The 23,370-nt window shown below is 45.2% G+C and overlaps 1 protein-coding gene across 1 annotated transcript in view; it reads right to left on the bottom strand.

Moving 5' to 3' along the window:
• The window catches only part of LOC147751297 (leucine-rich repeat neuronal protein 3-like), a 350,340-nt gene extending 327,322 nt beyond the window's left edge, over nt 1–23,018 (bottom strand). Inside the window, exon 1 of the mRNA XM_086919298.1 lies at nt 22,689–23,018. The gene's annotated coding sequence lies outside the window, so the exon portion shown is untranslated. The remainder of the gene's footprint in view (nt 1–22,688) is intronic.
• Between the last annotated feature and the right edge of the window lie 352 nt (nt 23,019–23,370).

Genomic DNA, 23,370 nt, shown 5'->3' with positions numbered 1-23,370 from the left:
TACAGCTGTGTTCTGTAAAAACAGGTATCACCGTGCAGGCATATTCTCTGAAGTAGGTGAAAGTTCGACTTCTTTATTAGCACTCCGTGACTTTTAGGGATAGATGTTAGTGGAAGAAGGTGTAGTGATGTGTGGGCTGGTACCGTAAGGAGTCCTGTCTCAGGTACCAGCTACGAATCTCCTGTGTAGACATCAGGAGCCAATTTGTGACTTAACAAAGGCCCCCGTACCCCCTGCAGTGAGCAGGGGCCCCAAACTCCAACGGGGCCCCCTCAGCACGGTAACACGGCCTGAGCACTTCTGAGTGAGTCCAGAGTGGTGCCCCTCCATGTACTTTATAAGGGGGTTCCCAAAGGTTTTGTTACACCACTGGAGGCAATCAAAAGGAAGCATGTTGTAGCGTCCAGGTGTCTTATTCACAATATTTATTTATTTTATTTAAAATTTTATATAGCGCGAAGTTACCCTTGGGCATCTGAGGTACCATGGACTCCCTGTTCTTTTGTGCATTTTTTTCTCGTAAATATATATATATATAATTATCTTACATGTTCTCGACTCATATAATGTTTTTGTTATTTGTTGCTGATTATAACTCCACACTGATGTTAGTTGATATTCTGAAATTCTCGCTGGCTCTATGAAAAGTGCACAAACGCCCTACTAGCCTGATGTGCGCTCAGCAAACTCACAAGTAGATTAATAAATATATACATCAACTAGTATACAGAATTGTATAGTCACTACAAAAATATAATGATAACCGTCACATATTTTTATTCTTCTAACTGCCTTGTCTAATTTCCATCACCTTCAGAAAACATACAAAGAAGGTTTACCATGGCAGAACCCATCACAGCTTTTCTGTCTCAAATGCCCTACTTGCAATAGGCTTAATGTTACTGATTTACACAACACTCTTTTATCCATCAACAGCCCTGCTCTCAAGACGAGCACATTTCACCTCCAGGGCTGGAAAAGTAACAATACGATCCATACAAATCCTATTTTAAATTCAAATCTGAAACATTTCTGCCCTTAGAAAATGTCAATATCTCCACCGCTCTGCTTATTTCACTTTCTAAATACCCTGAAGCTTCTTTCAGATAACTAAGTGTCATTCAGTGCCTCGCAGAATATTCTACCCGTACTCAGCATTGTAATTCCTCTCTAATACTCAGGCTTAATTCATAATTGTCTGCATACATTTGAGTAAGAACTATATGTTAGAATTTAAATGCAGGTGTCAACTTCTGTCAGTTCACACTTCTAGTTGTATGATCTGACATTCTGGTCACTATTGCATTAAAAATCATTTTATTAAAACATGCACCGAGTCTCCGGTCTGGGCCTGGCATGTAACAGTGAGTTGCTATAACTATGCAACGGGTACACATTCAGCACTTCTCTTTCTGTAAGAAGGTCGAGTTTGGCTGATCTTCAACCTGCTGTGGTGGTGGCTATTAAAGTTTGCCATACTTCACTTGCAGCAAATAAATGACTTGGCATATTCTTGAAGGAAACACTACGATGGGCAGGTACATGTTTGGCACAAGTGCCTACCCTGAAGGGATTTGAGAGACGGGATCGCCACAACTGGCAATGTTGTTTGCCATGAGGACATGCTGTCCTTTGCGTTCCTTGCAGTACCTCAGAGATCTACAATGTTAATCCTTCTGAGGCCTAGCTAAGAACAGAAGATCTAATACATAAGAAGAATGTCAAAATATATAGATAATCATATGAATGTAAATATTATTTTAATAATCATTAATTGATGAGAGATGAGAGAGGGACTTGGGTCTTATAGAGAATGAGGAGAGGCAGGTTGCACTTTTGGCCAAATTCAACTATTTTAATTGGGAATACATCCACATTGCATGCAATGAGATTAACCCCACACCCCATTTGCCTGAGATCCCAAACTAATTAGACAGACGTTCTCCACATGATGCGGAATTGCTAACTTATTCAGTACTTTAGAGAGTAAATAACAGTGCAGTTCTTTGAAGCTTTAGATTAGAGTGTCCGCCCTAAGCCAACGTTGAAACCACTGCACCTCTTTGATAAGCTTAGCTCTAACAGATACATACAGGCATACCTCAGTCTAAGTCTGTTCCTGTCCACTACATATATTGCACAAGATAAAGTGTTTGACGGGGGAGGCTGCTGTGTGCTGGAGATGGATATCTTTGAAAAATAAGTATATGATGATGGAAGCTCCTATTTATGAAGCAAGAGGATACCCTGAGAAACATTAAAAAAATCTGAGAATCCTGGATGAATATTTTTGAATATGGTTAATTACAGTGGGATTTATATGTGGAGACTTTTGGAAGCTACGAGAAAGTGGCCCTGCCCATCTAATCCACCTGACTTTATTGCTTTTTGATCACCTGTTTTTTTTTTACCTTTTACTGTGGGAGAGCATCATAACTTGTGACACACCCATGGTAAACTCATGGTAAAATGGACTGTGTGTATTTACCGCCAATGTCTTCCTTTTAAGATAAGGCTGCTGCGACACAGGCAAGGTAAGGGGCACTTGGCTAGTTACAAGTGAACAAGCTTGCACACAGTTGTGCACCCATGTAAGGCTGCATGTGGAAGACTCCTGTTCTGCGCAGCCCAATGGACTATGCAGAGTTGGGTGGTGACCCGGAATAGGCCTTATAATGGGGGGGCACACATGTAGGGAAAGTCAGTGTGCTTTACTGTCTTTGACTGCAGTGTGGCTCCATTGTATTCCTATGGGAAAGGCTGCCTTAGAGCACAGCTCCTGTTCAATTTGGCCTAGAGACTTCAGAGTCTCACCAATGTACACTGTAACCTGTATTAAAAGAACAATTCTGTAAAGTCAAAAAGCATAAAGGTACAGCTTTTAGATCATCCAGGACTGTCATATTTTTCGGGCTCAGCTCAGGATCAGAGCCCAGGCCTGTTGTCACCCTTCTGGGCTGGGTAAATTACTTTCCCTCCAGCAGCAGAAACACAGCCCTCCCCCCTAGCCCCCACAGAGGGAGCAATTACCCTAAATTAGGTCAGCTCCTCCGATGAAAGGGGGTGGACTGTTCTACATCAATCAGCCAGCTGTCATCATGTGCCAAGAAGAGGGCCAACCCAAGCCCACTCAACAAAGGAGGAAGTCAAGACCACTGGAGCAAATCCAGAGGGGGCACATTTGAAGATTTGCTGACTAAGGCCCTGGCAATGATGTCAGTGAGAGGTGGAGCTGAGACACTCATAGCACATGTGGTGAGTGACTCCTGGGTAACACCATCTTGAAGTATCCGAGAAGACTGTGCAGGAAGGTGGAAACAGGGAAAGGGAGATGATGTGGCACATCAGGATAGGCCATAGGGGCATCCCTGCTGGCACCTTCCACCCCCACTTAAAGGGTCCTGCACTGGGGGGAGAGCTCTCTCCTGATTTTGCTTTTCTACTGGACACTGGAACTGGAGGCAGACACCATGGACAATTAGTAGGCGGAGTCCCTTGACTGCTATCTGGCCCCTGGATTCTGACTGTGATTGACCCCAGGTCCATTGGGGCTCTCCCCAGGACCAGAGAAGCTGGTCCCCTTACACCCCCTGAGGAGCAGTTGGAGGAAAGAGTGGGCTTCTGCGCCAGGAAGGAGAGAAGCCTGAAGGAAAAGCAGAGTGAAAGGCTGGTACAGGGAGCCAATGAAACCAGACACTTGAAAAGTTTGACACTTTTTGGAAGCAGGAGGCCTCAAGAAAGTGCCCCAGATGGCCCAGACTCCAGGAGTAAAACAAGCCAAACACCATCCACATCAGCAGTTCGGGCTGGACTGTTCCCATGAGGCACAGGGTGAAGACTGATTTACATATAGCTGGGTCTGAACTGAGGTGGCAAAGTGCGCTAAAGAATGATGAAGGACTCAACCCAGATCCGTGACTGGTGGTGAGTGTCTGAAAAGTTTCAGCGCTCCATCCATCATCCTGTGTTTTGCTTTGTTCGCCCTACGTTGGCAGGGTATGCCCAGAAGTGGGTCCCTTGCTCACTTTGCCACTGGATTCAAGCTAGCCTGGCTGATGATGGGTGTTACCCAGAAACCAGTCCCAGGATGCTACTTTCCAGTTCAGGGAAGACCTGGCTTAGCAGTTCTGGCTAGATTGTTCCCATGAGGCACAGGTTCGAGGCTGATTTGCATATAGCTGTGTCTGAACTGAGGTGGCCAAGTGAGCTACAGTATGATGATTGATTTAACCCAGATCTATGACTGGGGGTGAGTGTTTGAAGAATTTCAGAGCTCCGTCCATCATCTCCTTGTGTTTGCAAGGTGACCAGTAGCCCATCCCTGGGCCCTGAAAAGGATTGTGAATAGGGGAGTACCGTTGCGCTTGCTGGAAAGGTGAGAGGGGCAGCCTTCCTCTGTGCTCCAGACTGAGAGTTCACGCGACTGCACACAGGAGTGTAGTCCACATCTGGAGCTGGCTTGGGGCTGCCTGGTGTGGGTTCTTGACGTTGTCCCGCAACAGAAAAGTGCACGGGTGCCCCGGTGGGACCGGGCACCCCAAATAATTGGAAATCACAGTGAAAGGCTGTCTAAAGCCACAAATGAAGGAAGAGCAGGACGCTGCTCTCCCCAGTACAGTGGTAGAGCCTCGGCTTTACAATGCACAGAAGAGTGTGAGGAGTGCCCCATAATGCCCAGCAGGGCTTCTCAGTTTTACCAGCATTCTTGAGTGAAAACATGCTTGTATTGGCTGTGAGTGGCCCCGGGAGAGCGTTGTCACCCCCAAATAAATACAAAACTGCAGGTGGAGCTACAGGAGCAACGCAGCCTCCCCCAAAAGATGCACCCTAAGTTAGGAGGGACTTAAAAAGGATGACCCCTCAAGAGTTTTGAGCCATTTTAAATACTTTCTAGCCTGGAGCTTTTGCTCTTCAGCTTAAGAGTGATGCACCCTCTAGGTGCAAAGATTATGGCTATAGTTCAGTTGGCCTCAATTGGTGCAATGTGAGTTTTCATATTGCTAAACACACTATATGGATGAAAGACTTTAATTACATGTGTAGAGATTACAGAAATTACGTCCTTTAAGGACTACGTTTAAGGTGCAGTATTTTTTATGAAAACCTATTAACAGTGTATGCTGCAAACACCATCTAGGGGTGACTGATATAATTGCACATGTTGTGATTATAAATGTACAATTGTAATTATGTTAGTCATGTTAACAGTTATAATAAGTACACAGCACTCAGAGACATGCTTGGATAGTTATTCTTGCTAATGCTTTATTTGAATACTTAGACTGGCAGCCACTCATTATCAAAGTTTCTATGCTTTATTGCCAGAATTTAGTGCCCTCAGTCATGGTTATATGTAATTAGTGCATGTAGTCCTATGATGAAATGCTTATTGAGGTATTGAGGTTAACTGCCGCTCGCTTTGGTGGCAGCATTAAGTGCTCTTACTCTAAGTTATGTTCGAACCTGGCATTTAACGATAAGACAATGTTTACACATGTGAGTTGTGGTACTAGACCCCCCTCCTGTCGGGAGGGGAAAAAATGATTACGCAATGTCATCTAGAAGTATTTCCATCAGCTTGTGTATATTTGTAAATTGCTGCATGATACTGAGTAATGTGTGTGTAATAAATGTACTTTTCCTTTTTTTTCAAAAGCACAGACTCGACAATCATTTATTGAGTACTATTATAGTGTATCTGTGAATAGTGAATACTAGCCCACACCACCTACCTCCCTTAAGTAGGCCTTGGACTGCTCCACTTTGCTACCCGTTGAGAGTCAAGCGCTACAATGGGGTATTTGGTTCCCAGTGAAGGATAAATGTAGGCCCTTTAATTCAGCAGGCCACACTACTAATGACTCAATTCATAATATAAACTATATGCATAATGCTGCAAGCAAGTAATCTTAAGATGGTACTAAATTGTGTCTCTTTCTTCATTCATTATATTGCCCACCAGGAAATTCCCATGGAATGAGATATATATGTACATTTTTTGTGAATATGTGCCTTTTTTGCATAATCTGGCCCATTTTTTTTGAGCTGATACTGCTAGTTTTATAACTGCATACAAGAGCACTGCTAACCAAGTCACCAGTGTATGTGCTCTGACCACTTAAATCATGGGGAAATGGGCTAATCCCAATTGGCATATATAACTTTCCAGTAAAGTCATAGGATACAATGTAGGAAATACACCCATGGCATGGAAGGTATATGTTTCCTGTGGACTGAAGCACACATTGTTTAATCCACTAGGCTGACAAAGAAAACATAGCTGCATGCCTGCATGTGCAGCCTGGCACCCGCAGCTTTTATACTGCTGGCAGAAGCTTTTTGATATGAAGGAACCCTACTTTGAAGTTATAAATAAGTTACCTATAAATAGTCCTTGTAGCCCACATGGTAGGATACTTAGGATTTAAGTGGAACATGTACGAATTCAGAGTTTGCATGACTCTACAGATACTAGCCCCAAACAATATATTCACTGTATAGGGCTGTAACTGTTTCGATGGGAAAACCTAAAGTGGAATTAAAATGTTATTTTTGCAACTTTGGTTCAGAGTAATATATAGAGTGCATTCAACCACTGTTTTTAATATGTATTGAAAATCCAGATCAACACCTCAATAGTGGATTTGGAATTTTAATGAAGGTACTGGAGACCTAACTTACTATAACGTTATATGTTCCCTTCCTGAAGCTCCAGTATGCTAATTAACATTTACCTGCCTGTAGCTGCCCTCCCTGTCAGTGCTTCCTCTTAGTGGAGTGTGGTATCTGTTTCCAGAGCAAAGACTATGGTTTGGGCCTTTTCACAGCATGTCTTGGACATGAGATATGTGATTTACTCTATCTTAGGAAGGGCAACTGGAAAGATTCAGGAACTTCATCAACTGAAAAGGTCCAAGGAGAGGCCTGCCCATTCATACTTAAGCAATATGTTGGACCAGGAGAAGAAGGGTCTTTTCATTCCAGGCAACACTCTAATCATCTGAGCTGCATTCCTAGTAGGAGGGAAGCTGATCACAGAACTAGTTTGGTATGATCAATTAAGAGAGGACTGCTCATGATCCTAGACACACCAGTGAGATGATTTGTACTGCGGGATAGTTTACAGTAAAACAAGCAGGAAATGCTGCAACATTCAGTAAGGTGGGTCCAGTAGTCTCTCCCTACCCACTGGTTAAAGAACTGTATAGAAAAAACATCTCACCCACAAGTCTGTGTAACACATCTGAACATGTTGAAGATTTAAAAAGGAAGGCGCCTACTGTCTGTGTCCTGTGAGAAGACCTGAAGTGCTAATAATGCTCTCACTTGCACCCAGGATTATGAAGTTAACTTTCTGGGTCAGCTGTGGATGCAGGGATATCAAAGGGTGCAAGAGGCCTTTCCATTGAGTAACCAGTTGGCCAGTGGCAAAAGGTCCCATTCTAGGGTGGGCTGTTGACCTCACCTGGAATGGGTCCCCAAATCTAAGTGATGTGCCTGAGATCCTGGACGACATATAAATGCTTCACAGAAACTGCTACAAAAAGAGGAACAATTTGGGACTAACCACACCTGGATATCTGGAAAAGGGACGACATGAGCAAGCAAGAAAGTCAAGCAGGTTGGGACGTGGCTAACCGTCGCGGAAGATGGCCTCTTTCTAGAGCATCTCCGAGACCCACTGTTGGGCGTAATAACCATTAATCTGAGCGATATCAACTTGCTCTTCGACCTATACTGCGCTGTTGTTGCGACACAGATGCCGGTACCTGAGCCACTGCTCCAACGCTCTAGGAGAGAGAACAGGATAGTGGCCTGAAGTCCTGGGTGGATCCACAGCCCCGATTTCCTCCTGCAGGCCGGGGAACTGCCAAGATCGAAGCTGTCCTGTTTTTTCCTGGCTATGAGCTACGTACTGCCAGAGCGACTATGCCTGTTGGGAGGTGCAAACCCTGAAGGGAGGAGTACACCGTTAAACCCGAACCTTCAGCCACCGATGTGGAGGGCCTGCAGGGAGGCCCCGGTGCGAGACCAAAGTGGGCAGGCACCGCAAATTGCTTAGATTCTGTGCATCATTGTATACAACAGGAGTACCTTATCAGTGGCTGCATAGTGTGAGGTCAGGCTGAGCCTCTGTAGCTATGAGATCCTGCCCGATGCACAACAGAGCCCCGTTGTAAGACTGAGGTGGGCCGATATTGTCCAAGGGACCGTTGGGAGACTTGGAGCCTGATACTTGTTTCACCCCCTCTGGGCACCCTGGAACACCTGGGGGGTTGCAGACCACACTTCATAGGGTCACAGGAAGTCTGAAGAGAAGAACTGAGCCCCTGCGACATCCTGCAGGCTGCAATCCTTGTTTTGATCTCCAGACCTGCACGGCCAAATACTACCATCTACCGGGACAATACAGAAGGGAGAAAAGAGGAAAGACATTGTTTAGCCTCCGTCAATTTGAAAGACGGTAAGGTGAAACCCTCATACTGGTGTACTGAGAGCCCACCCAGCATTGCGGTGAAACCTCAAATAGGCGGTCTGCGGAGACTACCTGTTGAGTCTAGGAACATGCATTTTTGGGAAGGGCCCCACAACCACTCGGCCATGAACAACTGTCCTGTAGTATTTGAGAGGTGACACAAAGGGAGTAACCAGAGATGGCGCAGTGGACCCTGGGGACACCAGAGGACAGGTGGCGGTGAATGTCCCCGTTCCCCTCCACCCCACAGAGAAATCGTCCCACCAAGATGACAGGCAGAAAGAATGCAAAGGGGTCCGCTCAAATGAAAATAGACAGGTTTGCGCTTACCAAAGGGCCCAAAACCCTGGAGGGCTCTGAGGACCAACCCACCTCCGAAACCCCGCAGACTCCAGAGGAGGCCCCTCTATCCCTTCACGATAATATTGCCGCCATACAAGGAATCTATACCGCACTAGAATCAGGCATAGACACTGCCACAACAGAAGTTTCCCTGATGCGGGCGGACCTACGCAACTTGGAAAGAAGGGCCAAGGAAGTGGAAGACTCAACAGCGACTCTACTACAAGACAAAAAGTGCATTTAGGCGCAGGTGGGGGAACTAGAGGCCTCAAACAAGTTCTTGGAAGAGCGGCTGGAAGATTTCAAAGGCAGATCTCATTGAAATAATATCCGAATTTAGGGGTCCCTGTTTGCTCAGAGGAGCCAGCTGCAGAGCTGTTTGTGAAGGGCCTTATACGCAAACATCTCCAGGCTCAGCGATTCTCCAAGGTTTTCTCCGTGGAGAGAGCGCACAGGGTACCGGGGGGTCATCCGTGGCCTGCTGTCCCGCCACGCCCCCTACTTGCCCAGCTTTTTTCCTTTTGAGATCGGGACTCGGTTCTCCAATCAGCTAGAACTCCTCCACCAGTACAGTATGACAATGCACATATTACATTCTTTCCGGACACACTGAGAGTCTAGAGACAAAGGCAGAATTTTCCAGAAGTCAAAGGGCCCTAGGGGAGAAAGGAGTGAAATACTGGATGCTGCTCTTCCCGTATGGCTTGTGTATTACATCAGAGGGCAAGGCTTGGTTGTTTACCACTCCAGATGAGGACTGGGAGTGGCATGAGGGATGGAAGACAGTTGAAGGCACCAAGCGAGGAGCACGTCGCAGAGGACGAATATGAGGCTCAGAGACGGCTGGAAACCAGACAGTGGGAAATGCCCTGCACAAGACGGTGAGACAGAGCAGTGACAGGAGGACTGATTGTCTGGAGGGCTGAAACCTTGACTGATGCCATACAGTTCATATGCCTGCATTGACAGTGGCTAACTTTGAGTAAGAACCTGGGGCTGCCATGTTCTTGCTGACTGAATGGTGGGATGCAAGTCGATCCTAGGGGCCATATCAGACGCGGCGCAGAACACATCCCCCACCCCCTGTGGAGGTGGAGGGTGCTAAGGCTGGTTTGTTGATCTGTTCAGGAAACGGAACCCAGATTCCACATTTTCAAAGTTGATGGATTTACACGTTACAGTAGGTATGGGGAAGGGTGGTGGGTGGAGAGGAAGGCCTACAACCACCTAAGTTTAGCATGTTGGATTGGGGCGACAGGCCCTCTGCAGAGAAAGGGGGGTGGGCAGTTTCAGGTCCGTCATGCAGGGACATGGGATGTTTTTTTTTTTCTTTTCTGGTTATGTTCCTACAAATTATTGCTGGAACAATACTTAGAGAATGTGAGGGGGGTTACTCGACTTTTTGGATTTTCAAGATATGTTCTCTTTGTTACAAGAAATTAGGGTTAGATATGTCACATTGAAAGTCCGGATATTGTTGGCAGGAATGACGCAGCTACAGAAACACAGCTTAAAGTGATCCAATGACAGGGACTGGGAAAGACACTTTACATAGATAAATGACCACACGAATAGATAAAAGTATCCCGGAGCTTCACCTCCTATCCTGGAATGTTGATGGGATGGGGGATAAAATTAAATGGGGGGTAGTGCTCCAATACATCAAGCAGCACTCTACAGATGTCATCCTATTGCAAGAGATTCATCTCTTGGGCAATGCCTGTAAGACACTTAATTACTGGGGCTACAAAATAGTGGTCCAGGTGGGCTACACCTTCACCTCCTGTGTAATGGGTATTTTCCTTAGAAAGCGTTTTTCACTTTTGATTGATAAGATCTGGACCAGACATAGGCGCACTCCTACTCCAAATACCAGATGGTGATTTCCTGATGGAATGGGATTTTGACATTACACTCTGTGACACAATAGACCACTACCCCCCATGAAGACACTCCCTTCAAAGCCAATAGGCAGATTTTTTTGCAGCATTGAGAAATAGTAGATGTCTGGAGGGTCCGTAAGCCCTCTGCATAACACTTTATATTTCACTCCAGGGCGCACAACAGTATGTCCTGCATCAGCTTTCTTATTTCGGTTGCCTTCTCCCTATCGAATTTCCGAGATGTGTTACACTTGGCAAGGGGAATATCGGATCACTTCCCTACATGGCCAAGATGCTGCTGGGGCACCCTACGGGTGAGGGGCACAATCTCAATAAACCCATACTTCCTCAAACTTCCAACTGTAAGGGAGGGACTTCTGAAACAAACTAAGCAGTATTTCAATGAAAATGATCAGTCACCTTCTCATTGATGCTTTGGGAGGCCTACAAGGCAGTAATCAGGGGTCAGGCTCTCTCATTGATGGTGGGACACAGGAAGGATATGTATGCCACGATAGAGGCGCTTGAGCGAGAGATCCTGGAGCTGGAGTCTCAATTAGTGAATGATGCACAAATACACACACAATACCTCCTACACATTAAACAGAGAATGCAAGGATGTAGTAACGGAGGTGACTAGGGACCAAATACAGGGCTACACAGCACCGGGTGTCTGAACTAGGAGATAGGATGGGAAAATTACTTGCCTGGCTGGAAAGGTGGGATATATCGAATCAATGCGTGATGCCACTAGAATTAGGAGGTGGAGAATGCCTGCGTGAACCACAAGCTATTGCAGAAACATTTGCAACCTACTATTCTAAGCTTTTCTCCTCTAAAGTATCATGCTCGGAGCAGGAATACCTGGTCTACTTAATGGTTAGACCTCTCTTTCTCCTGATGAAATAGCACTACTGGATAATTACCTCACAGAGGAGGAAGTGAAGCTGGCTATTCAATCTCTGCAACCTGGTAAGGCAAAGGTGCCCAATGGCATGCCCATAGAACTATATAAATGTACACCATCTACAATAGGGCCCTAGTTAATAAAAATGTGGGCACACTCCCTGATGAACAGAGACTCGCCTCAGTGGTTGTAATACATATAGAGGGTAGGCCACCAGAACAATGTGCCTCTTACAGGCCTATCTCCTTATTAAACACAGAGGTGAAGGTTCTTCCCAAGCTTTTGGCTATGCGTCTGACCCCGATAATGTCAAAATTGGTTCATCCAAACCAATCAGGGTTTATTTCCAGTCATAATACAGCACATAACTTGCGCCGACTCCATGGGGATCGTGCACACAAAATCAGTGAAGATGCGGTGATCCTGTCTCTTGATGCCCGTATGGCCTTTTATACAGTGGAATGGCTGTACCTTTTTGCTGTAATCTGACACATGAGCTTTGGCCCAAGGTTTTTACCATGGCTGCGACTGCTAATACTCACAGCCTTTGGCAAGCATGGTGGTGAACCATAGAGTGTCCAGAGTTTTTCCCCTTCATCGGAGAACTCGACAGGGCTGTCCACCCTCTCCCCGAATATTTGCATTGATTCTCGAACCCTTGGCAGCATGGGTTAAAGAGGACCCTTTGATCCAAGGCCTACCATGGACGGAGGACTTGGAAGACAGAATATCTTTATATGCTGCCGACATTCTCCTCTATGTGGCCTGCGCAAAATCTCCCATCTCCAGACTAATGAGTATCTTGTTGATCTTCGGGAAATACTCTGGATATATGATCAAGTGGTCCAAATCAGTGATATTTGTTTTGCATTCACAGGCACTGCACACGTCCACAGGATGCGAAGCCAATAGTGCAACAGAGAATGTCAGATACCTGGGCATCCATAGTACAACTAATCCTAATGTATTCACAGCCAAAAATCTACTAGGCCTATTAACACACCTTAAAAGCGAGATCTCGCCCACTATCTTTACAAGGAAGAGCAGCACTCTTCAAAATGATGGCACTGCCCCATTTTCTAGATGTACTGCAGAACACCCCTTTTCCAGTACCCGAAACATAGTTCAAAGCAATAGATAGTGAGATCAGGACCCTGTTGTGGGACCGGGGTTTGCCACGCATTACCTTAGTGAAACTGACGCATGGGTGGTATGACGGAGGGATAGCACTGCCCGATCTTCAGTCATATTACAGAGCGGCGCACTTAACAACTATTAACCATTGGGTCCACCAGCCTAGGAAGGAACCAGCCTATCGCAGGGACTGCCTGGGTCTCCGACCGTAGTGGATACTGCTGAGCACTCTATATTGATCCGCGCCACCTCCACCTGGAGGGACCATCAGCACTGACTGTTAATCTCTGGTATGCAGCCCTGCAAAAATTGGTATGGTAAAAGAAGATTATTTATGCCACAAATTTGTGGCACTCTGAACTCCTGGGCGCTGTGGTAAAAAGGCAGGGGTTTGATAAATGGGACTTGATAGTGATCTCTACCGTGATGGACCTATGCGCCACTGAGGGGGTAATTCTATTTGCTGACCAACAAAGAACCTATGAACTAGCCCCCATGGAGGCCTTTTGATATTTACAAATCCAACATGCTCTACAGGCAGCACTGTCCTCGGGAGAAAACCTACCAGAGTTGCCTCCAATGGAGAACAGATTACTGTAAGAACACATCACCGCCAAAGCGATTTCACTTACTTACCAAAAACCCATAAATAATTCCTCTGACTCTCTAATCCAGCTACGAGAACGTTGGTAGACAGATCTGGTCGATTTCCAGGAGGAAGATGAATCTGAGGCCTTGGCTTCACCACAAGCAGTTGCCATGTGGTTGATCTTTCGGTTAGGGCAACTTAAAATACTGTGTAGGGTCTATATTTCCTGTACTACACTGGTAAAAATGGGTAGGCAATCGGATACATTGTGTGTCAGGAAATGTGGGTAAGTGGGAACGTTTTTTCATATCCTGTGGGGATGCCCTAATGTCCAAACCTACTCGGAAGCAGTGATGCTGTCCATGAGTGAGGGAGTAACCATGTCTCTATTGGCCAAACGGTGCCTCCTTAATGTTTGGGAAGCCACTGATCTGTCGTGGGCAAACAAACCTGGGTCACATTAGGCATAATAGTAGCCAAATGCAATATCGCAGAGCTGTGGGGGCGGTATCAACTCCAACCCTTGGAGACAGGAAGAGGGACATGGATCAATGCATGGTAGCAGAGAAGACTGTGTATGAAAGTAGGCGTTGCCCCTGAAAGTGGGAAAAGATTTAGGGAAAATGGAATGTATGTAGGGGGAGACCATGTGTCGTCATGAGATCTAAAGTTGGATGCTCCATGTCGCTTGAGTACTCACGACACAGGGCTTTAGGTACAAAATATGCTGCCTTCCTTGTTTGATCTTTGTAAGAAATGTGAAACTGATTGTTGAATCCTCGGCAGATACTCACCAACTGTATAACAATGTGACACATGTAGTGTGGTGGATATTTTTTATGCTAATAAACGGGTTTAAACAAAAATTAAAAAAAGAAAATCAAGTAGGTCTCAGCAGCGGTGGCACATACACACCATCCCTTCAAAAGCAAACACACATACTCACACCCACTAATTCATAAGCACATTCGCTCACACCCATCCATTTCACAAGTGCATACATACATCCAAAATTCACAAGCACATACACATATGAACTTGCACACACCAATTCACAGCACACAGGTGCAAATACACATACATACATACTCACACTCACCCAATCATTCAATAAAGTACTTACCAGGCAGCTGGGTGATGACAGGACTAGCAGAGAGAGGGAAGGAGAAGCAAAAAGGCTCTGGGAGGAGCTTCAAAGGAGCTGGTGACTTCCGGGAAGGAAGAAACACAAGATCCTGCCACCTCCTCTCATGAATACCTTGCCATGGGTCAGCCAATGAGAGGAGGACCTTTCCTAACTTGTTACAGTGTAATAGGTTCAGTGGTACATGGTGATCCCACTCCACTCTATGACAAGTTCGGAAATGGTGATCTGTGGGATCATAGATAGCCAGTCAGCCATGGCCACTTAAGGGCTTAAACATGAACAAACTCTATCGGTGATGCTCTTTCTTGTCAGGAGGGGAACTACCTCAAAGGGCTTCGTCCAGCCGATGAGGTCACTACCTACAGGGCTATGAGATCCTCAGCCCAGCAAACCCTGGCTTAGGCAGCCAGGCATGTGCACATTAGCCTCTATAACTAAGAGCTTTTGGTAAAGATGAAATCAATATAAGAAATATGTAATAAATGCTGATTCTGCAAATAAATGACATGGTGTTCTGATGGAAGGGTGGATTTAATATACACACTGTAGGAAGGCAAACAGCAATACAATAGCCTGGTTGCGGGGCCTCGAAAGGGGCGGGCTTAGGGCTGATGCACTAAATTCACCACCTACAAGTGCCCCTTTGACCTCACAGCCCACCCAATTCTCCACCCTGCTAACACCAAAACAAAGGTTTTGAGGCTGCCGCAAATGTCCTGTGGATGTTTCACACCTCATAATGGACATCAGTTGAGCAGAAACACATAACTATTCACTGGAAACCTGCTCTCTGCATGGGCATTCAGCTACTTGCCTGCACACCGTGTGATATCGGATCCTTACGGGTCACAGTGTGATGGGAGCCGATATCGTGTGACATACAGTGGCACCGTGTGAGTTGGAAGCGCTGTGCTCAACAATGCCGCAACTGTTCTGGGGACTGCATGTGTTCATTTTCGGAAGAAACATGACTTGGCAGGTCAGGCTGGACTGTTCCTAATAGAGGAGATCCACGACAGATTTGAATTTAGATTGATTCATTGAACCAATACAATAAGATGCACCAGGACTAGGAGTGTGAGTAACAAAGATATACTATAAGAGTGAGGATAGTATCTGGCAAGCAAACAGAGTGTTAGTTATTTTCTAACTGCTAAATGATCAGTAGTAGACTATATATGAAGAGGGATAGCGTTCACAAATTAGAAGGGACCACTAAAATAGGAGTGGCCACTTATACGTGACAACCTGGCAGAGGAGATTAAAAAAGGGGCCTTATTAGGAGATCTCAGAGTCCTACCTGGGATATGGTTTTGAAATGTGTGATGCAAAAACAATGGGTGCTCAAGAGAATGGGCCTTGTAACACAAAAAAAGACATTTAAACCCCAGACAGCTTTTTAATGGAAACTACTGAAGATGAACCCGATGATTAGGAACAGAGAAAAATGTAGGCTATCCCAGGTTCAGTCTGGTTACCAGATAACCACAGGTGTAAGCGGATGACTAAATGAAGGTGACGACAAGTTTAAATTGTATATGGCTGGTCCATTTATTAGCAACGTGGAACATAGTAATTATCAATGGCCTTGAATAATTTAACCGCTCCCCATCACTTTTTTTTTTCAATCCATCATGAGTACCAATTTTTGTGGATAGAAATCAATAAATCTTCTTTTTCCGATATTAACTTAGAATTGAACAGCCAATTCTACAAAAGAATTCATTCAGAGAGCACAAGCATGTCAAATGGGCAACAACTTTAGAGCATTATACCTAAGGCTATTACAGCCTGAGGGGCATGAGAGGTTTACCAATGTTATACTTTTCATCATCTGCTCTAATATTTTAGGCAACTGGTACATGTTCTCTCATCCTTAAATGATTATCCTCTTCCTGTGAGCCACAAAACAATTTCAACACGTAGCGCGCTAACGTCCTCCTGAAGTACAGATAGTCGCCTTTGGCCTACCTGGAACTATCTCACTTTCCACAAAAAGTCTCCAAAAGGCTCAGTGGTCCTGAGCCTGTAGCTTATCGGACGTTACAAGCCAGTTCTACCATTGCATTTTACAAAATACATAAAACCTGTCTTGCTGGCTGTCTCTTACTTGTTTTCAGGTGATACACAAAGAGCCTTGCTGCAGAAATTCCACAATCATTTTTGTCCACCATAAGCGTGGAAGGGTATACTCAGATGTGAGTCCCTAGCTCATTGCACCATCAGGATTCAAGCAAGCCGGGCCGAAGACGGCTGAAATGCCAGAAACCGGTCCCCGGTAGCTTGTTTCCTTCCCAGTATAAGAATTGGCTTGGTAGTTTGGTCTGCCCTGTTCCCATGATGCACTGGGCCAGGGTCAGACTAATTTGCATATTGCCAAGTTCTGAGCTGGGATGGTGCAGTGAGCTAAAAACCGGTGATAGATCAAGCCCTGATCCTTGGACTGGGTAAGAGTGGTCTGCTTAATTCAGACACTCTGTTCATCACCACCCCCTTTTCTGAATCATTTTTGTCCACCATAAGCGTGGAAGGGTATACTCAGATGTGAGTCCCTAGCTCATTGCACCATCAGGATTCAAGCAAGCCGGGCCGAAGACGGCTGAAATGCCAGAAACCGGTCCCCGGTAGCTTGTTTCCTTCCCAGTATAAGAATTGGCTTGGTAGTTTGGTCTGCCCTGTTCCCATGATGCACTGGGCCAGGGTCAGACTAATTTGCATATAGCCAAGTTCTGAGCTGGGATGGTGCAGTGAGCTAAAAAACGGTGATGGATCAAGCCCTGATCCTTGGACTGGGTAAGAGTGGTCTGCTTAATTCAGACACTCTGTTCATCACCACCCCCTTTTCTGAATCATTTTTGTCCACCATAAGCGTGGAAGGGTATACTCAGATGTGAGTCCCTAGCTCATTGCACCATCAGGATTCAAGCAAGCCGGGCCGAAGACGGCTGAAATGCCAGAAACCGGTCCCCGGTAGCTTGTTTCCTTCCCAGTATAAGAATTGGCTTGGTAGTTTGGTCTGCCCTGTTCCCATGATGCACTGGGCCAGGGACAGACTAATTTGCATATAGCCAAGTTCTGAGCTGGGATGGTGCAGTGAGCTAAAAAACGGTGATGGATCAAGCCCTGATCCTTGGACTGGGTAAGAGTGGTCTGCTTAATTCAGACACTCTGTTCATCACCACCCCCTTTTCTGAATCATTTTTGTCCACTATAAGCGTGGAAGGGTATACTCAGATGTGAGTCCCTAGCTCATTGCACCATCAGGATTCAAGCAAGCCGGGCCGAAGACGGCTGAAATGCCAGAAACCGGTCCCCGGTAGCTTGTTTCCTTCCCAGTATAAGAATTGGCTTGGTAGTTTGGTCTGCCCTGTTCCCATGATGCACTGGGCCAGGGTCAGACTAATTTGCATATAGCCAAGTTCTGAGCTGGGATGGTGCAGTGCAGTGATCAAGCCCTGATCCTTGGACTGGGTAAGAGTGGTCTGCTTAATTCAGACACTCTGTTCATCACCACCCCTTTTCTGAATCGCAGAAACTCCACAAGCTTGGAATTAGCGCGACAGTGGTATTTTTTCGGTAAGAAATACTTCCAAAGACTTGGTGTGCCTGACCCAGTTGTGAATGTACATGCTACCTGAAACATCTGTTCACAACCTTGTTGCATTTTCCATTACAGAAAGTAGCACTACTTGATACTGCTTCATTAATGTCTATGTTGTTTAAAAGACCACCGAAGCAAACCTAAGAATCAACCACTGCTTTTGGCATCAATTAAAAATCGCCAATGGTGTCTTAATTGAAGGTGAGGAATAAACAAAACGAAAACCCGTGCCATGAAAGAAAACTGCCCTTAGGGCCAGCAATGTCTGACTTCATACAGTTCGTCTCTAAAGAGACAAAAACATTTCATCCAGTACACCTAGTTTTCTTTTTTATCCCTGAAGACACACACGCTGAATCTCGTTATTCCAATTGTGTCATCATTTCCTGGAATGGCTGCCTTGGTACAGAGGCAAAACACTAAGTACATGTGGCAGAAAACACACCAGAGACAGTCTTACCGGAACAAACGGCCAGGTCACAGATGTATCCACTAGAAAGTATCCCCTAATTTGATCTAGCTGGTATTTTCTTAGGGGACGATCTGCTGCATGTATTTTCAAGAGGTATTAGTGAAATGATTTTAAAATGAAGTTAGTCTCTATCTCTCTCTCGTGCACACCACCGACGCAGCCATCAAGTGCGCTTTTCGAATCTGAATCGGTGTGTGAAGTCACGATGGCATTTTCAAAATGGTTCTGCAAACGGTACATTTGAATCAATATGTGCGAATGAAACACACATCCCACGCGCCCTCTCAGTGGGGATTCAGTGCCGGGGGCAGCACCTGACAGGGAGCCCTCACTGCAACAGCGAAGCATTGTTACATATAAGTCATCTCGAGCACGTCACACAATTACTAAAAAAAAGTGACAAAAACGAGGCAAAAACGGAGAAGGCAGTTTGGTATTACATAGTTGCTAGGTGACTGCCATCGTGCATAATGTCACAAATAGTTCTGAGCGTGTGTAAGTACCTCGTAGCCAGTAACCAGTTTAACAAATTGGAGTCCACTGCATGTAAACACAGGTTGCCCAGCATGCCTCACAGTCTGTAGCCTTTCTCTGGATTTAATCTTTAAAATGCTCGTTTCGGTACCTATAAGATCTCCAGAATGCTCAAAAAGGCAACCATTACAATCAACACAAAAGAACATTTCAAACGAGCATACACAATCTAATCTTCCAATAACAACATGAGGGAATGCGATTTCCACCATACAGATAGTTTACACCAATAGCTGTCAGCTGGATGCACGCTTCTCAGATATGCTAATAGGCAGCACGGTCTGCATTTCCTTTTTCACGACAGACTTACAGGGTCATATCGATTACCCTCTGCAACTAATGCACTTAACAACCTTTATAGTGACATCTGTCAACACTGCTGCTTTCCATATCCGGATTATACGTCCGGCCCCTCTAAGGTATAGGATTCAACTCTGGTACTATTTATCCGTTATGTTCTTCCATTCACCTAAGAAAAGCAGTTTGTAAATTTGAAAAAGGCCTTTGATTTATCAGAAAGTGTTGCAGAGAGTGTTCCTAATACAAAAGCACTTTGATGCATTTAAGCTGCCATGTGTATTTCTTTCTTCTCAGATTTTACCTTGGCAGCCACACCCAGTGTGGTTATTGAACAAGCAACAATAGTAAACATGGATTGTGAAAGGTGCAGGTCGTTTCTGCCAGTGAGTCGAGAATGCAATGTAGCATGCTTCTTGCCTATGCGCGGGAGAGCCAGCAACTAAGATGCATATCTCAGCAAGGACCAATCGAAAGTCTCCTGGCTGAAATAAAGATGCCGAAATATTACTGCAAGTGACTTGAAAGTAAGGGACCCTGGGGTCCTAAAAAGGCGAGCACCCGTTGCGGAAGCAATGATTTTCTCTAGTACAGCATATACTAAAGTGTTGGAATAACTGAAAATAGTTCGTGCAGCTTTCAAATAACTACATTATAAATTATTATTATAAATAATAATAAATACTTAGATTACTAATTAGATGACTCTGAGTTTTTTGAAATTGATTTAATTCAGTGGCCGTCTACTCGCACTATTTACTGGTTGCTGTGAACCATTTGTTCACTCCCTTTGCTCATCTTTAGATTTCATAGCTCAGTATCTGGAGGAGACAACTTATAAATAAATAAATATTAGAAATTCAAGTAAACCAAAGTTGTTTTAGAAGATGTAAACAACTACACCGTAGCTAGAGTGTGAATGATGAAGACCAGTAAAAGTAGCATTATTCAGAAAAGGGAGAACACTGCTGCAAGTGACTAAAAGACTAGCTTTGGAGCCCAGAGACATGCACTTGATCAAAGAGCATGTAAACATCATTAAAAACTGCACAGAGCAGTGTACTTCCCTAAATGAAGGTCCTCCCGCCCACCTACTGTCACATCACTTGAGGCTTCCTGTAATAGGGTTCCAACTGGACCCATAAACCACACTATCATGAATAATAACACGCTCAAAATGCTTCTGCTACCGTAAGAATGTTCTGGATAGCTATCCCACTGAACCTTGGAGCCAAGTATATGGGACATCATGTGACATCATGTGCCTGAGACCGTTGTAGGAATCTGCTACAACGAATTAGACACACTGGCCAGTTGGCTTTGATCATTGGTAAGTTGTGATTTCATACTTTTTATCAGACACTAATGTATGAATAGTTTACATCACCAATGCTAGTGGTTAACTGAGTGCAGCTCCATGAGCCTCTCTGTGGGCATAAGAGTTTGTCGGGGGTCCAGCAGTCTGCCTCCTCCCATTTCTTCTACAGACATCATTTGAAGTGCCACTTTCAGACTGGCACATACAACTGGGGAAGAAGTGTACAGGCATCATGGCATCCTTTTGCTTCAAATGTATTGCCAAGAAAGGCATGAGCTGGGCTTAGGGTGCAGCCTGTCTACTGTATACTTGAGCTACCTCACACCTCCTACTCTCGCCTTTAGCCACAAGGTGATGCTGGCTGTACTTTTAAAGTGTCTCCCCTTATCGTCAGTGTTGTGTTAAGCACATTTGTCAATCCATCCAAGTAGTTTAATTGGATTGCAGGCCCCTAAACAAATGAAAAATATATTAAATAAATATAAGCCCATCACAGAAAACTTGCAATTATGAAAAAAGAGGAAGGGCTGTGAGTCTACAGCAGGTAGCCTGCACGTGAAGCTGAAGTGCATTAATGATCCAACAAGACAACAACATCAACAGCAAGTGCACTCCAGATCATGCTAAGGCACGAGGCTCTTTCAACAGATACTTTTGATCTACTATGCAATATATATGCCATGTTTGTATTATTCTTGCACCGCTGGCACTCTTTTCGAACCCCCTTTCCACTATAATATCATGCTCATTATTTTCCATATTTCTCATAGTTCTTGAGCGTGATTTCACCTTCACCTCTGTGATTTTAACCAATAGGAAGCCTAAGTCGGTAACAAACACGGCGATGTACTCCAGTGTTCTGGGGTACTGCTTCACAGGCCGAAGTCCCCGTTTGAAAAACAATGTAGCATAAAAATGCAATACGGGTAACATTACAGTACAATCGTGCCATCTTGGGGCCCTGGCCATATTTACAAACCACTCAACCGTTGGCCTCACACTTGATTATCATGTCACCAGAACCACTTAATGGCATTAAACGACGTTCACAGATTCATGTTTTTTACACGTGTTTCTATCATGCGGCGCGAGGCTTGTCTGTAATGTGTATCTGTTTAAAATACAAGTCACATAGTTGGGAGTAACGCAATGCAATTGCCACGACGCGCGCTTCAAATAATTATAGAAGGCTTTAGAAAATAGACCCCTCTTTTCGCCACGGGTTCTGACAGGAAAGCTGCTTAATTTCCTTAAGAGCTTATCGGGCAGAAAGAGTGTTTGACATTTGAAAACAAGGCTTTTCTCTCAGCTGCTGAACAGTTTTCAGTCACGCTGTGGCCATCACAAATCAACGAAATATAGTGTCTGGCTGAAAAAGCAACCCTTGAAGACGGAAAAGACACACTTTGCTGATGCCCTGTTGAGATCTCGTTAATTACCATAGAAAATTAAAACTCTTCTGGTCAATGTCTTCTTTTCTTTCCTGCCATGAGTCAATTCCAGCTGCATTAGCCCGCAGATACTCACACCGCCCCTCCTGACTGCTAAGGGGGATGCTTTTTAAGGGAAGTCATTTACCACAATCCAAGATTTAGCCTGGCAGAAATTCAATAACTGTTTGAGATATGCTCATTCAGTCTCCGTGCTCTGTGGTTTATAGCCTGTCATACAAAGCATTTTGCCTGCATTCATCCTTTTAAAAAAAAAGCCCTGCATAATGTTCGATTGGTTACCAAACAGAAGCCAGGCGAATACTTTCACATCGCATTGGAAAAGGGGCAGGATATCGGATCCTCCCAAATTCCCCGTCCTTTGATGTGTTTACAAACTGGTAAATGCGCCCACATTAGAGCCGTGGACATGCAAATTCATCTCAGGGAATAACGTGGCTCTACTAGCTCGGTACAGTCCAGAATGGAAGCATGCAACGTAAGCTGATGGACCTGGAAATGCCAGTATCTGCAACACACGGCGAAATATGAACTTACCTACGGAATGCATCGGTGAGTACTCTAGGACTTGCAGCTAAACAGCACTGGTAATCCTCCGAGCCCCTGTAACCAAGCAGGGCGCGTGTAACCACACCACGGTGTGCATGGGATGCGAGCCCGGCTTGAACACACAAATCCTGCAGCCCGAGGGGCGCTGCGCGCTGCCTCCTCTCCGACCCCTTGCGTTTCCCTGTGAGTTCCTTCCAGGCTGTTGAGCTCGCAATCCAGTGCGGGCGACGCAAGTCTGGCGGCTTTCTGGATTCGTTGTGTCGTCGCGGTGGTTCTGCTGGTCATTGGTGCATTGTTCACCTGATCAGCTGTCACACTGACATGCTGCTGCCTGCTCAGCGGTCATTAATAACTGAACACCCACCACTCCCCAGAGATCAGCCAATAGAAGCACAGTACCAGACGTACCGTGCACGAGCGCTCAAGGATGGTTGGCTGGAGAGTGCTGTCTGTTACATGGCAGGACTGCCGAGGTGCAAATATAACAGGGCAAATCCTTGATGTTTTCCAAGTTTCCGATTCTATGTACTGACTTGTATGCAAGCAATTTGCAGCTGCACATTAGCTTTGTTAAGGATGGGGGTGTTGAACGTGACTTGCTATTGTGTTTTTTTAAGCAAAGGATTCTCTGTTTCCGCAATAAATGAACGAAATCCGAGCAAAACGTTCA

Source organism: Lissotriton vulgaris, chromosome 1_1 (genome assembly GCF_964263255.1).
Source record: "Lissotriton vulgaris chromosome 1_1, aLisVul1.2, whole genome shotgun sequence".
Taxonomy (NCBI): Eukaryota; Metazoa; Chordata; class Amphibia; order Caudata; family Salamandridae; genus Lissotriton; species Lissotriton vulgaris.
Note: the sequence above shows the minus strand (reverse complement) of the source record. Positions and strands in the feature narration are given on the sequence as shown.